Raw genomic sequence first — 14,584 nt, forward strand, 5'->3', positions numbered from 1 at the left:
ACAGAACTCCTATATTTGGGATAGTTTTCGAGATGCTCATTTTTAGAGTGAGTCAATGGATAAAGTTAGAGAAATTGATAAATCAAGATTTAAACTTTGGTACATTGGAAAAGAAAAACATAAGAATGGAGTAGGACTTATTATAGACAAAAACTTAAAAATAGCGTTGTTTATGTAAATAGAGTAGGGGATATAATTATAAAAATCAAGATGGTATTATGACAGGAGATAAGAAATATCATTAGTGGTTATGCTACTCAAGTTGGTTTAGCAAAAAATCTTAAGAGACAATTTTGGGAAGATATGGATAGTATTATACAAGGTGTACCAGAGACTGAGAAAATATTTACAGGAGGAGATCGGAATGGACATGTTGGAAGAGATAATAAAAATTATGAGAGGATACATAGAGGATATGGATATGGAGACAAAAATGAGTTTGGGGAGATGATCTTAGATTTCGCTATGTCATATGATTTTACTATAATGAATACTTGCTTTAAGAAGAAAGAATAACATTTAATAATGTAACAACCTTAAAATTACTAACATTTTTTTTTTACATATAATTATCCTGTAGTAAAACAACATTACTTTGATATCTATAACAATATTCACTATAACATCTTGAACCTCAAGTGGTATCGAGGATACCTATTTACATCATAAACTCCTATGTAGCGGAAAACATAAAATAAAATAAACTTATTTATAATACCAAAGTTTTAGTATTTCCACGAAATATACATATACATCTCTCAAAACAAACACAAGGCCTCAGAGCATACCCAAAAATACAACTCCCAATTCAAAAACTTACCCTGTAGCTAGGGCAGTACTAAAGCCTCTCTATCTCGGAGCTCGCTTCGCACGCCTATTTGGATCACTTGAAATGTTTGGAATGCTGGGATGAGACATCAATAAGACAGAATAAATTACAACTAGTGTGTAGCAAATGAGTTTTACATGAATACCATAATTATTAACTCAACTGTGTCGAGTACCATTTTAAATATACAACATATCATAATTCACCCCTATGCCTTTTAAAATAAACTTTCAATTTGAACATATTTATAACTATAATAGGTAGTTCCCATTCTCTGTAAAACTATATACATATATCTACATAACTATGAAAGCTTCCCTAGATGGATAACTGTATGCATGAATTAGCCCCGCATGCTCGGGTTGTGCGACCCGTGGGCGGGACTTAACTCTGGATGGCCTACTAGAGTAAGTCAAACTATAAACCTCTGAGTACAATTGGCCCCCTCAACCTGGTCTCACCAAGGAGCTCCTTGTCTCTCCTCTAGGCATAATCGACTATTCCACACTTTATCTGAGATGTGTGGTTGCACTCTATACTGTATTAGTTACGGTAATGTGCTCTGTAATCTGTACTGTCCATCAGGGATTTGATACTATATAATACTATGTCTGTATATTACTGTTTTACCATGATTCTATATAAACTGTAATACCATGATTCTGTATAAATTGTAAATCATTGCTCTGCTATATCTGTATATCATGGTTCTATAAAAGCTGTGCATAATCATGGTACTATAGGGTTGTATAAATTTCTGTATTAAATCTCTGTACTATATCTGATATTTCTTATGCCACACAATTTAAATAAAACTCTTTTTGTAACGATCTCAAATTCTCAATATATAACGTAACAAATTAAATGAAAAAGTCAAGCCGAACCCGTGGGTAACGGGGACACTTGTCAATCACAGCGGAAACCTAAGCAACAGTAAGTATAAAATCTCAAACATCCAACCATAAAACATAATACCAGAGTTTACTATATCATCAAATTACTATTCCTATATACAACCTCCAAAAAGTCAAAATAACACTAGGATCATACAACAAAAATCTCCTCATCCTAGTTCAATGCTCCAATCACTCAACGACGGCCCTGACCCGCCAGTCTCTCTGGGTTTCCTGAAAATCATTTAATGTTCGAGGGTGAGACACTTCTCGGTAAGGGAAAATAAACTAAATACAGCTGTGTGGCAACATGAATATTTAAGGCACTTATACATATACAGTATATTTTATAACTCTGTAAACATTCATCATATCATACTGGATAATCATATACTTTCATATTTGTAAATAAATCATACCATACATAAAACATCTGTTATAACTGTAATACTGAAAATATACTCAGGATGAATAACTAGCTGGTGTTATGTATTACCCCCTATGACGAGTTGTGTAGCCCGAAGGCGGGACCTGACAATGGCTGGCCGACCACTACCGAATCAAATATGTCTGTAAGTACAATGGGCCTACCACACCCTTGTCTAGACTGCTAGGTGGACGTTCACACTCTATTGAAAGCCACATCGACTATCCATCTCCCACCCCCTCGTGGGGTGGTTAGCACTAATCTGATAATAAACATCAGATCTATAAGCTACGGTGCTGAGCCCCTAAACTGAACTAAACTAACATTTGGGTTCGGATAACATATAATACATGATCATTTATAACATCATTATGGCCTTGTGCCAAACATATCGTAATTACGACCTCGTGCCAAACATAACATAATTACGGCCTCGTGCCGATCATAACATAATTACGGCCTCGCGCCGAAATTATTTCATATTTACACGGCCTCGCGTTTGAATCATTTCAGGTATATACATTCTAAAAATAAATCAATTATCAAGTATTTGTCAAAATCATCATAACATAACATATCTTTTCATAATACCTGAAAACATACTTTGCTTATAAAATTTTTTATATCATAATATGTTTCACGTAAAATAATATTCATGCCACACATACGCTGTATAAAATCATATTTCTTATTCTAAAATCGTAATTTTCTGGCATCTTATACATGCATATACATTTCAACATAATAGCAGTATTTCTCAAACGTACATTTCATCCGTAATATACAAATATAACATATGCTTTTCTGAAAATAAATTTATTCATAATTAATAATAATTTGCATGAAAAATAACTGCTTTAATTTATTCTCTTACTTGGCTACTGAGAAAGCCCTTAAAATTTCCTAGTTTAACCCCTGTAGGATTTCCTGATCAATACCCTGAAATTAAAAATTCCCAGTATTAAACCTCAGTATTTTCGTGTGTATATCATTTCCTATAATTATCACAAGACCAAATTTGGCTTAAAAAACCTTACCTCAACTTAGGGATGATTTCCAACTTACTTTCACCAACAATCCGTTTCGGCAAATTTGGAGAGAACTTCCCCAGGAGCGTTGTGGTGACTTCGGATTGTCGATCCGGCGTAAATCTAGCCCAAAATCAATGAAAGAGGAAGAAAGAAACGAAGGGGAGAGAGAGAGGGCGAGTGTTGCTTGGTTGAGAAGGTAAAAACTGAATTTTTCATATTTATAGAACTGGATTCGTCGACGAGCCACGTCATTCGTTGACGAATCCTTCATTAATTTTGTCAACGAAATTCAGTCGGCTCAAAACTCTCTCGGGATTTCTTCGTCGACGAAATTCAGTCTTTTTCGACGAACGCTTGGCTTCTTTCTTCTGTTACTGTTTCCATTTCCTTTCCTCTTTATTATTTAAACCCCATTATTATTCGGGTTGTCACACTTTTACTATAACCTGTACGGGAAAAACTGTATTTTCCTGCTATATAAAAATAATACATATTATTCGTAAAACTTTCCTGTAACCCAATTTTTCACAAATATACCACCGCTGTAAAATTCAAATCCTATAACACAAGCTATACTTTAATTAAATAAATTTCTGAAATTAACTAGCGTAACTGTGACGACCTGCTTATTTTTCTCATTTTTTTTATAATAATAATATCAACATCATACATTCCAACTCAGCAGATCACAATCCACCTAGACCCGTGGGTACTAGGGATACATCATAACACAAAACGGAAGCCTAAGCAGCAGAAAATATACAATCATATACATACCATCATATCATACATCACAATATACCAGAGTTACTATATCCATTGTATTTCCATATATACATCCCAAAAATTATTTCTAGGGACATTTCCCCCAAAATTTAACTGTCCCTACAAAAACTTACCCTTCACAGAGGGTAGATAAACAATACAAATTCTGCGGAGCTTTTCCCACTCTCCTATTAGGGGTTCCTGAAAAGTTAATAAGATTTAGGGGTGAGACACCTCTCAGTAAGGAAAATAAACTAATACCAGTGTGTGACAATATGAGTATTCTGTGTTCTACATATATTATACATAACATATTCAGTACTATTTCGTTAAATCTGGAAAATATATATATATATATATATATATATATATATATATCAACACATGGCAGAACATATTACATTTTCATAAACATATCTCATCTCATACAATAATAATATCACAAAAAAAAAAAAAAAAATTCCTGGTAGGTCAGCTGACTGTTGTCATGTATTACCCCCACATGACTGGGTTGTGTGGCTCGAAGGTGGGACGTGACAATGGTTAGCCAACCACTGCCAAGTCAATCATAAAGTTTGTAAGTTCGATGGGTCTGCCAGACCTGGTCCATACACCAGGGGCGATCACAACACACTTCTTTAATAACCACATCGACCATCCAATCTCACACCACTCCGTACAGTGGCGTTAACACAAATATCATGATCACGAGACCATGGACACATAGTAGCGGTACCGTGCAAGTGCTAGCCTAGACCAAGCCAACCAAGTTCTGATATCATATAACATATACTAAAACCATGATACATAGATATCTCATATCATTTATTTTCACATCAATCATATCATTTTGCATATAAACGTGTATCATGAAAATCATCAGCCCGTATGCCGGTATTACACATTTTATCATAGCTCAGCCCGTACGCCGACAAATCATATCTCAGCCCGTACGCTGGCAAATATATCATAGCACAGCCCATACACTGGAAAATCACATCATAGCATGGCTCGTACGCCAGCAAACACATCATAGCACAGCCCATACGCTGTAAAATCACATCATAGCACGACCCGTACGCCGACAAACATATCATAAAAATCTCGGCCCGTACGCCGATATTTCCATTATAAAATCCATATCATAATCACATTTCCAAAAAAAGTATTTCAAACATTTTATACTCATGCCACATTGAACAAAAATTTTCCACATATTTGACATACCATCATTTTAACCGCATTTTCCAAAATATAATCATATATATATATATATATATATATATATTCATTACCCTGAAATCAAATTCAATAATAATATACATACATTTTTCACAAAATACTAGCTTGGTTTATCCCCTTACCTGGCTACTGAGAAAGCCCCCAAAACAATCTAGTCTAATCCCCGCAGGATTTCCTGACCAATACCCTGAAAGTGAAAACTGGCAGTATTAAACTTCAGTATTTTCATGCGTACATCATTTCTTACAACTACCATAAGATCAAATTTGGCTTAAAAAGCCTTACCTCAACTCAGGGATGATTTCCAACTTGCTTTCACCAACGATCCACTCCGGCAGATTTGGAGAGAAGTTCCCCAAGAGCGTTGTGGTGACTTCGGATTGTCGATTCGACGTAAATCTGGCCCAAAATCGACAAAAGAAAGAGAGAGAACTGAAGGGGAGAGAGAGAGAGAGAGAGAGAGAGAGAGAGAGAGAGGAGAGTTTGCTTATGAAAGAAGTTAAAAATCATATTTTTCCATACTTATAGAACAGGATTCATCGACGAGTCACGTCCTTCATCGACGAATTCTCATTAATTTCGTCAACGAAATTCAGTCGGTTCAAAACCACCTTTCTGTATTTCTTCGTCGAAAAAATTCAGTCTTCGTTGACAAATTTTCTTAAGCCTTCGTCGACAAATTCCTTGTATTCGTCGACGAAACCTGTTGTTTTCCCCTTGTCTAATCCTTCCAAAATTCAATGTCGTCGACTGCCTCCTTCTGTTTACGGTTTCCATTTCCCTTCCTTTTATCATTTAATTACCATTTTTATTTAGGTCATTACAGTAACTTATTCCCCTTACCTAATTATCGAAAGGCCTACAAATATACTATACTTACGCCCGCCACATTTGAAACTCTAAAATCCTGAAATCATATAACCCCAGAATAATATCACATTCACATTTTCCTAGGATCTATAAACTCCATTTAACCAAGGAAACATTAAATAATTAATTATTTATAACCCATATGACTGGGTTGTGTGGCCCGAAGGCAAGACCTGACAATGGTTGGCCGACCACTGCCAAGTCAAAAGTATAGTCTGTAAGTCTGATGGGTCTGCCAGACTTGGTCCGTACACCAGGAGTGCTCACACTTCTTAAAACCACATCGACTATCTATCCTCACGCTACTTAGTACAACAGTGTTAATACAATATTGTGATGATCACGAACACATAACAGCGGTACCGTGCAAGTGCTAGCCTAAACCAAGCCAACCAAGTTCTAATAACATATAGCATATAACGAAACTGTGATACGCGGATATTTCATATTATTAATTGTCAAATCAATATCATCACATCATTTTGCATATATATATACATCGTGAAAATCATCAGCCCGTACGCCGATATTTCATATTTTACCATAGCTCAGCCTGTAAGCCGACAAAACATATCCATAGCTCGGCCCGTACGCCGACAAATCATATCCATAGCTTGGCCTATACACCGACAAAACATATCCATTACTTGGCCCGTACGTGGGCAAATCATATCCATAACTCAGCCCGTACGCCAACAAAACATATAAAATTCTCGGCCCATATGCCGATTTTTCATTATAAAATCCTTATCTTTATCATATTCCTAGAAAATAGTATTTCATTATAAATTCTACTCATGCCACACGAAAAAGGTTTTATACATATTTAAACATATCATCTTTTATAACAGTATTTCCCAAACATAAAGCATAAATAAATATATTTATTTTCCTGAAATCCGACGTTGTAATAACACACATACATTTTCATAAAATAACTAGCTTAGTTTATCCCCTTACCTAATTCCTGAAAAAGCCCCTAAAACAATCAATTCAACACCCACTGGGTTCCCTGGTCAACATCCTGAAAATGACATTTCCTAGAACTAAACTTTAGTATTTCTACTTGTATTATGCTTTCTACAACTGTCAAGAAGTCAAATATTGAGTAGAAAGTCTTACCCTGAATTTAGGATGGATTCCGAACTAGCCCCACCGACAATCCACTCCAGTAGATATGCAGAGAACTTTCCCAAGAGTGTTGTGGTGGCTTAGGATCGTCAATCTGACAGAAATCTGACCCAAAAATTAAAAGAGAAGAAAGGGAAACTGAAGGGAGGAGAGAGAGAGAATCTGTTTGCGTGAAATCTATCGAAAATTCGCGTTTAGAACTATTTATATTATGGCCTTCGTCGACAAGCCACGTCATCTCGTCAACGAGGTCATGAAGGAAGTTCGTCGACGAACTCTGTTCCTCGTAGACGAAATTCAGAATTGAGAGGATTGCTTTTCGATATTTTCTCGTCAACGAAACGTACCCTCGTCGACGAGCCCAATTGTAACTTCGTGTTCGTTGACAAAGCTTGTTGTCTCTTTCTTTTCCTTTCCAATTTCTATTTCCTCCCTATCTATTATTATTTAAATATCATAATTATTCGGGTCACTACAACCTCCCCTCCTTATAAAATTTTGTCCTCAAAATTTATTGTCCATGCAACTCATCATTCCTTAAAACAAAATTGTCTACTTATTTTATTACTTACCCTCACTTATGGCGAAGGAATACCGTGGTTATATTCCGTGTCCTGGGAGATTACATACACAAAAGAAAATTCCCCAAAAACTAAAATACCACATTAATTAAACTATTACATATACCTACAAAAGAAATACTACTTAAATACTTACATTCTACCTAGTGAAATTTCTTGGAATAATTGTGGGTACTTTTGGGAGTCTACTTCTCGGACTCCCAAGAAGCCTCTTCTATTGTGTGATTCTTCCACAAAATTTTTACCAAAGGAATCTTCTTGTTACGCAACTCTTGCACTTTCCTACCAAGAATCTGTACTGGCACCTCCTCATACACTAGTGAATCACTGAGCTCTAATTCACCATAACTAATAATATGAGAAAGGTCTAGGACGTATTTCCTCAACATGGAAATGTGCAATACGTTGTGCATCCTGGATAACACAGGTGGCAAAGCTAGCCTGTCGGCCACCAGCCCCACTTTATCTAGAATCCCAAATGGACCGATAAACCTAGGTCTAAGTTTTCCCTTCCTCCCGAACCTCATAACCCCTTTCAACGGAGCTATCTTAAAAAATACAAGATCATTAACATCAAAGTCCAAATTCCTGCGGCGATTATCAGCATAACTTTGCTATCGGCTTTGAGTTACACTAATTCTCTCTCTGATGAGTTGAACCTTATCACACGCTTTCTGAACAAGCTCTGGTCCTACTACTCGCCGTTCACCCACTTCATCCCAAAATAAAGGAAAACGACATCTCCTACCATATAGAGCCTCAAACGGTGCCATGCCAATGCTGGTCTGGTAACTGTTATTATACGAAAATTCCTCTAGCAGGATGAATTGAGTCCAATTACCCCTAAAATCTAACACACATGCTCGAAGCATATCTTCCAATATTTGTATCATCCTCTCATCCTACCCGTATGACTAAGGATGGAATGTCATGCTAAATGATAACTGATACCCCAAGGCTTCCTGCAAACTCTTCCAAAAACGTGATGTAAAGCATAGGTCTCAATCTGACACAAAAGATACTGGCACCCCATGTGAACGAACTATTTCCTGAATCTAAATCTCTGCCAAACGATTAAGAAAGTAGCTGATCTTGATAGGCAAAAAGTGGGCGGTCTTAGTCAAACGGTCAACAATCACCCAGATGACATTCTGACTGTGTAACGCCATCGATAGTCCTGTCACAAAATCCATAGATATATGATCCCACTTCCACTCTAGGATAAATAATGACTGTAACTACCCTGCCACCCTTTGGTGCTCAGCTTTCACCTACTTACACGTCAAACACTGGGCTACATATTTGGTAATTTCTTTCTTCATACCACTCCACCAATATGACTCTCGTAGATCCCTATACATTTTCATATTATCAGGATGAACTGTGTACAAATATCTGTGATCCTCCTCTAAAATAATCTTCCTAATGTTAGTATTAGCAGGAACGCAAAATCTGGAATGGAACCGCAAAGCTCCATCATCTGCAACACTGAATGTCTCCCCTTGACCACTCTACACTTTATCCATCACCTTTACTAACTCTGGGTCTTCTCTTTAAGCAGCTTTAATCCTCTCCTGCAGAGTAGGCTGCACTACTAAACTAGCAATACGAACTTAAGAACCACTCTTGACCAACTCTATACCGAATCTCTCTAGATCCATCATGATCAGATACTGGGATCTCCATAATCGCCGACATTGATTCCCTAGACTTCTTGCTCAACGCATCAGCTACCACGTTAGCTTTCCCTAGGTAATATTTGATGGTACAATCGAAATCCTTAATTAGATCCAACCACCTTCTATGCCTCATGCTCAATTCCTTCTGAGTGAAAAAGTACTTCAAACTCTTGTGATCGGAGAAAATCTCACATCGTTCGCCATACAGGTAATGCCCAAATCTTCAATGCATGTACTACTGCAGTCAATTCAAGATCATGGGTAGGGTAGTTCTTTTCATATTCTTTCAACTATTTGGAAGCATACGCCACTTGTAATAACTCGAAAAAAATAATAATAACAATAATTAATTAAAATTATTAATTAATTAATTAGTTAAAACACTATTAAATTAATGTGTTAAATAAATAAATAAAAATAAATATTATGAAAAAAAATTATTATTAATTAATTAAATGTTATGTAAAAAAACAAATAATGGAATAAAGATATATATGTAAGCTTAACATATATATATACAAAGTAAAAGCAAAAGTAATATATATATATAAAAGTTAAGTTAAGTAAGGTTAAAAAAAAAGAATAAAAGAAGAAGAAGTTTGCAGAAAGCAGAATGCTGTGCCAGCCTCTCTTTGCGTCTCTCTGTACTCTCTCCTGCGCCTCTCCACTCCTCTGTCTCCGTCTCTCTCTCTCCCCTCATTTCTTGATAAATATTCGACCGATTGGGAAACGGAAGGTGCCGTTGGGTTCCTAACTCCGCCACCGACATTTCTACTAGAGCGGATTTGTCATGGGAACGGCTTAGATACTGCTCCGGGAGAAAGGTAATTTTTCCCCAATTTCTCAATTTCTGGTTAAATCTACTATTGAATCGATGATCAGGCACCACTACTGGGTCCTAATCATCGTTGTCGTCATTTTGACGTAGGTAATTTTTCAATTGGGGTTTTTTAGATCTTACTCCAAAGCGAGAGTGGGATTTGGGAAATTTGGAATTTTGGCTAAATTTAAGGGTATATCTATTTATTTAAGAATTATGACCCTAGGAAATATTTAAATAATATTTTATATAAGAATAATTTATTGGAGTTAGGAATTTTTGATTCAAGGTCCGGGTGAGCGCCGCAGGTATTTTTCAGAGTCTCTGTTGGCATAATTCAAGAAACTAGGTAAGGGGAAAAATATATATTAAATCAGAATTTTTATGAATTTAACGAAAAAATAAATTGTGTTATATGTACGTGATATGTTTTGGTATGGGTAAAATGCTAACTGTTTAAATTATATTTCTTTCGAATTTAGGGTTGTTTATTAGATATATATATGCAAAAATGAACTGATGAAAGTGGAAAATATTTTCAGGATAATTAAGTAAGAAATGAAAGGTATTTTCAGTATATAAATACTAAATGTTGGTTGGCTTATTTTACAGGCAGTGTATGAATTTTATTGCTAAATTGTGTGGCATGAGAATCTATGAAAATTATATATTAAATGTATGAGATGCAGGCTAAGTAAGTAAAACAATGAGAATAAAATATGATATGGACAATGTTGCCTATGTATGTTAAATGCAACCATGTAAATGTAAGACAGCTGAAAGAGAGCCATGTTAGCAGATCTAGCACACTTCTGTGTAGACTAACTGATGACAGCTAAAAGGAACTGTGTTAGCAGATTTAGCACGTTTCTATGTAGACTAATTGATGATGGCTAAAGACTAGCTATAGTACGAAGTAATGAAATGAAATGTTATGCAATGAAATGACGATGAAATGGCAATGAAATGAAATGACAAAGGTAAATGATGTAAATGGGAAAGAGTCACCTAAAGTGAAACGAAATGCAACGTTAAGTTATAAATAGGAATGAATGTGCATGAATGTATAATGACAGAAAAGAATGATGTATTATGATATTAGAAGTATGTATGTACGTAGAACATGTTACGATTGGGCGAGGCGTACCTTTCTCCTGAGGGCTTGCTGAGTAAGGCGAGTGCACTAGTAGCTTCAGATGTAGCAGTAGCTACATAACGTACTAGGGCAGAGGGAACCTACTTGTATGGACGGGTAGATTTTCCTATCCTTAGGGCCTTTGCCGATAAATTATTGTTGAATGCATGAGTACGAGATCAATCTAACACTTGAGGGCTTACTGAGTAAGGTGAGTGCCCTAGTATGCTTAAATTGTAACCTTCGGGTTGCTAAATGTATTAGAGCAGAGGGGTACTACTTGTATAGGCGGGTAATCACCCCTATCCTTGGGAAATCTCGTGGGTTAAACATTTGCATGTGTTTGATTAGGATCAGGGAATGATTTCGGAATTTATGTTAAGAATTTTCAAATGTTAAATATTATGTTATATATAAACTCATGTTGGCCACACACTGTTTTAATATATGATTTCTTCTCTTACTGAGATGTGTCTCACCCGAATATGAATTCATTTTTTTCAGGATTTCTCAGGATCGAGCTTTGAGAGCTCGAGATTTTATAACATTTTTTGGAAGATTTAAGAAAAAGGGTATATTTTTATGTTAATTCTTATATGTTTATTTTATATTTTATATCTTTATGCTTTAACTCAGTTATGAAAGGATAGTTGTAAAACATACTGATATTAGTGGATAATGTTTTGGAGACATGCATATATTTGAATACTGACGGATGATTAGTTTATTATGATTGGTAGTTAGAATTAGTAAACTCGGGTATTATATTATGTGGAGACTATAGTTATGTATTCTGCTGTGTATATTATGGATTATGGATTATCAGGAATTTTATCAGGTATAACGCGCCGGACCCGGGTTGAAGGGTCGAGGCGTTACACCACCACCCTGCCATGCTGCATCAACACACAACCAAATCCTTTCAAAGACGCATCACTGTAAATGACATAACCCTCACCCCCTGACGGGATGATCAATACTGGTGCTGTGACTAGCCTTTACTTTAATTTTTGAAAACTCTACTCACAGCTGTCGTCCCACTCAAATCTGACATTCCTCCTAGTCAGTCGTGTCAGAGGCCCTGACAATGCTGAGAATCCCTCAACGAAACGACGGTAATACCCAGCTAACCCCAAGAAACTCCTGATCTCCTGGACATTCCTCAGTCTGGCCCAATTCACTACCACCTCAATTTTACTAGGATCCACTGAAATACCATCTCCAAAAATAACATGCCCAAAAAACATGACCTTCTCAAGCCAAAAGTCACATTTACTGAACTTAGCGTACAACTTCTTTTCCCATAGTGTCTGCAGAGCCTGCCTCAAGTGCATCTCATACTCCTCATAGCACCTCAAATAGACCAGTACATCATCAATAAACACAACTAAATGATCTAAATATGGATGAAAAATCCTATTCATCAAATCCATAAATATAGCAGGAGCATTCATCAAACCAAATGGCATAACAAGGAACTTGTAATGCCCGTACCGGGTCCTGAAAGCCATCTTTGAGACGTCCTCTGCTTTCACTTTCACCTGATGATATCTTGATCTGAGGTCAATCTTCGAATAAACCCGTGTACCCTAGAGCTGGTCAAACAAATCATCTATATGGGGCAGAGGATATTCGTTCTTGATGGTTACTTTATTAATCTCTCTATAATCTATACATATCCTCATAGACTTGTCTTTCTTCTTCACAAATAGAACTGGAGCTCCCCATGGAGATACACTAGGTCGTATAAAGCCCTTATCAAGCAAATCTTGCAGCTGATTCTTCAATTTTGCCAACTCTACTGGCACCATTCGATAAGGTACCTTAGAAATCAGCGCTGTACCTGGAAGTAGATTAATAGAAAAATCTACCTCATGATCAGGTGGCAAGCGTGGTAATTCATCTAGAAAAACATCTGTAAACTCTTTTACTACAGACGTGCTAGCAAATTTTAATTCATTTTCTGACATCTCCTTCACAACTGCCACAAATCCCTGACAACCACTCCGCAGTAGTCTCTTGGCTTGGATAGCTAAAACTAGCTGAGGCAGGGATTGCACTTGTGACTCTACAAACTTGAATTATGCTCGTCCTGGAGGTCTGAATATCACTTCCCGTGAATGACACTGTATGCTGGCAAAATTAGCTGCTAGCCAATCCATATCAAAGATCACATCAAATCCATGCATATCTAACACTATTAGATCGGCAGACAAGATTTTCCCCTGAATTTTAACTAGACAACCCCAGAGCACCCTACTACACCTCACTATTAACCCAGTCTGTGTAGATACAAATAGTTCAATATCTAACAACTATGTTTCTGCCCCACATAGTCTAGTGCACTCTGAAGACACAAACGAGTGCATAGCTCCTAAATGAAAAAATGCAATAACTTTAAAAGAAAGCATACTTACCATACCTGTCACCATGTCACCGGCTATCTTAGCGTCACTCGGCATCAAAGTGAACACTTTATCTGGAGCCATATTCCTTTGCTGGCCCCCACATGGTGCCTCATATCCTCCCTTGTATGGTCTGGGAGCAGGAGCGGCATCTGGTGGTGTAAGGCAATAACGCACCATACGACCCTGCCTACCGCAGCGATAGCAGACCACTCCACCTGCTCGACACTCTCCCTAGTGTCTTCTCCCACAAGTCTGGCTAACTGGAGGACCCGACACTACCTGAGCCTCACAACCTCCAGTCTCCTACCTCCGTCCTCTGCCATAATTTCCTCTCCTCCACTAATTCTGTCTAAGACCCTACTGGTAGCCCGAAGATGCAGATCTCTTCCTCTGTCCCTACTCCTCTACATCCATACATTCACCAACCTCTGCTAGGGCTGCTCTATCAACTAGCTCAACAAAATCCTGGATCTATAGCACTACCACCTGCTTGAATATACTCCGCCTCAAACCTCTTTCAAACTGTCTTGCTTTATTTACCTCATCAGGGACAATATACGAAGTGAAGCGAGTATAAAACACGCCGCATACTACTGGACTGATAATTGTCCCTGCTTCAGACTTAGGAACTCCTCCACTTTAGCCTCCCTAACAGTAGCTGGAAAATATCTATCGAAGAACAACTCTTTAAACCGATCCCAAGTCATGGCTATCAGCGTCGTCCTTTGCTACTCCAGAAGTCTCACAGTAGTCCACCATTTCTCAGCCTTCCA

This window comes from Malania oleifera, chromosome 7, assembly GCF_029873635.1.
Source record: "Malania oleifera isolate guangnan ecotype guangnan chromosome 7, ASM2987363v1, whole genome shotgun sequence".
In the NCBI taxonomy this organism is placed as follows: domain Eukaryota; kingdom Viridiplantae; phylum Streptophyta; class Magnoliopsida; order Santalales; family Ximeniaceae; genus Malania; species Malania oleifera.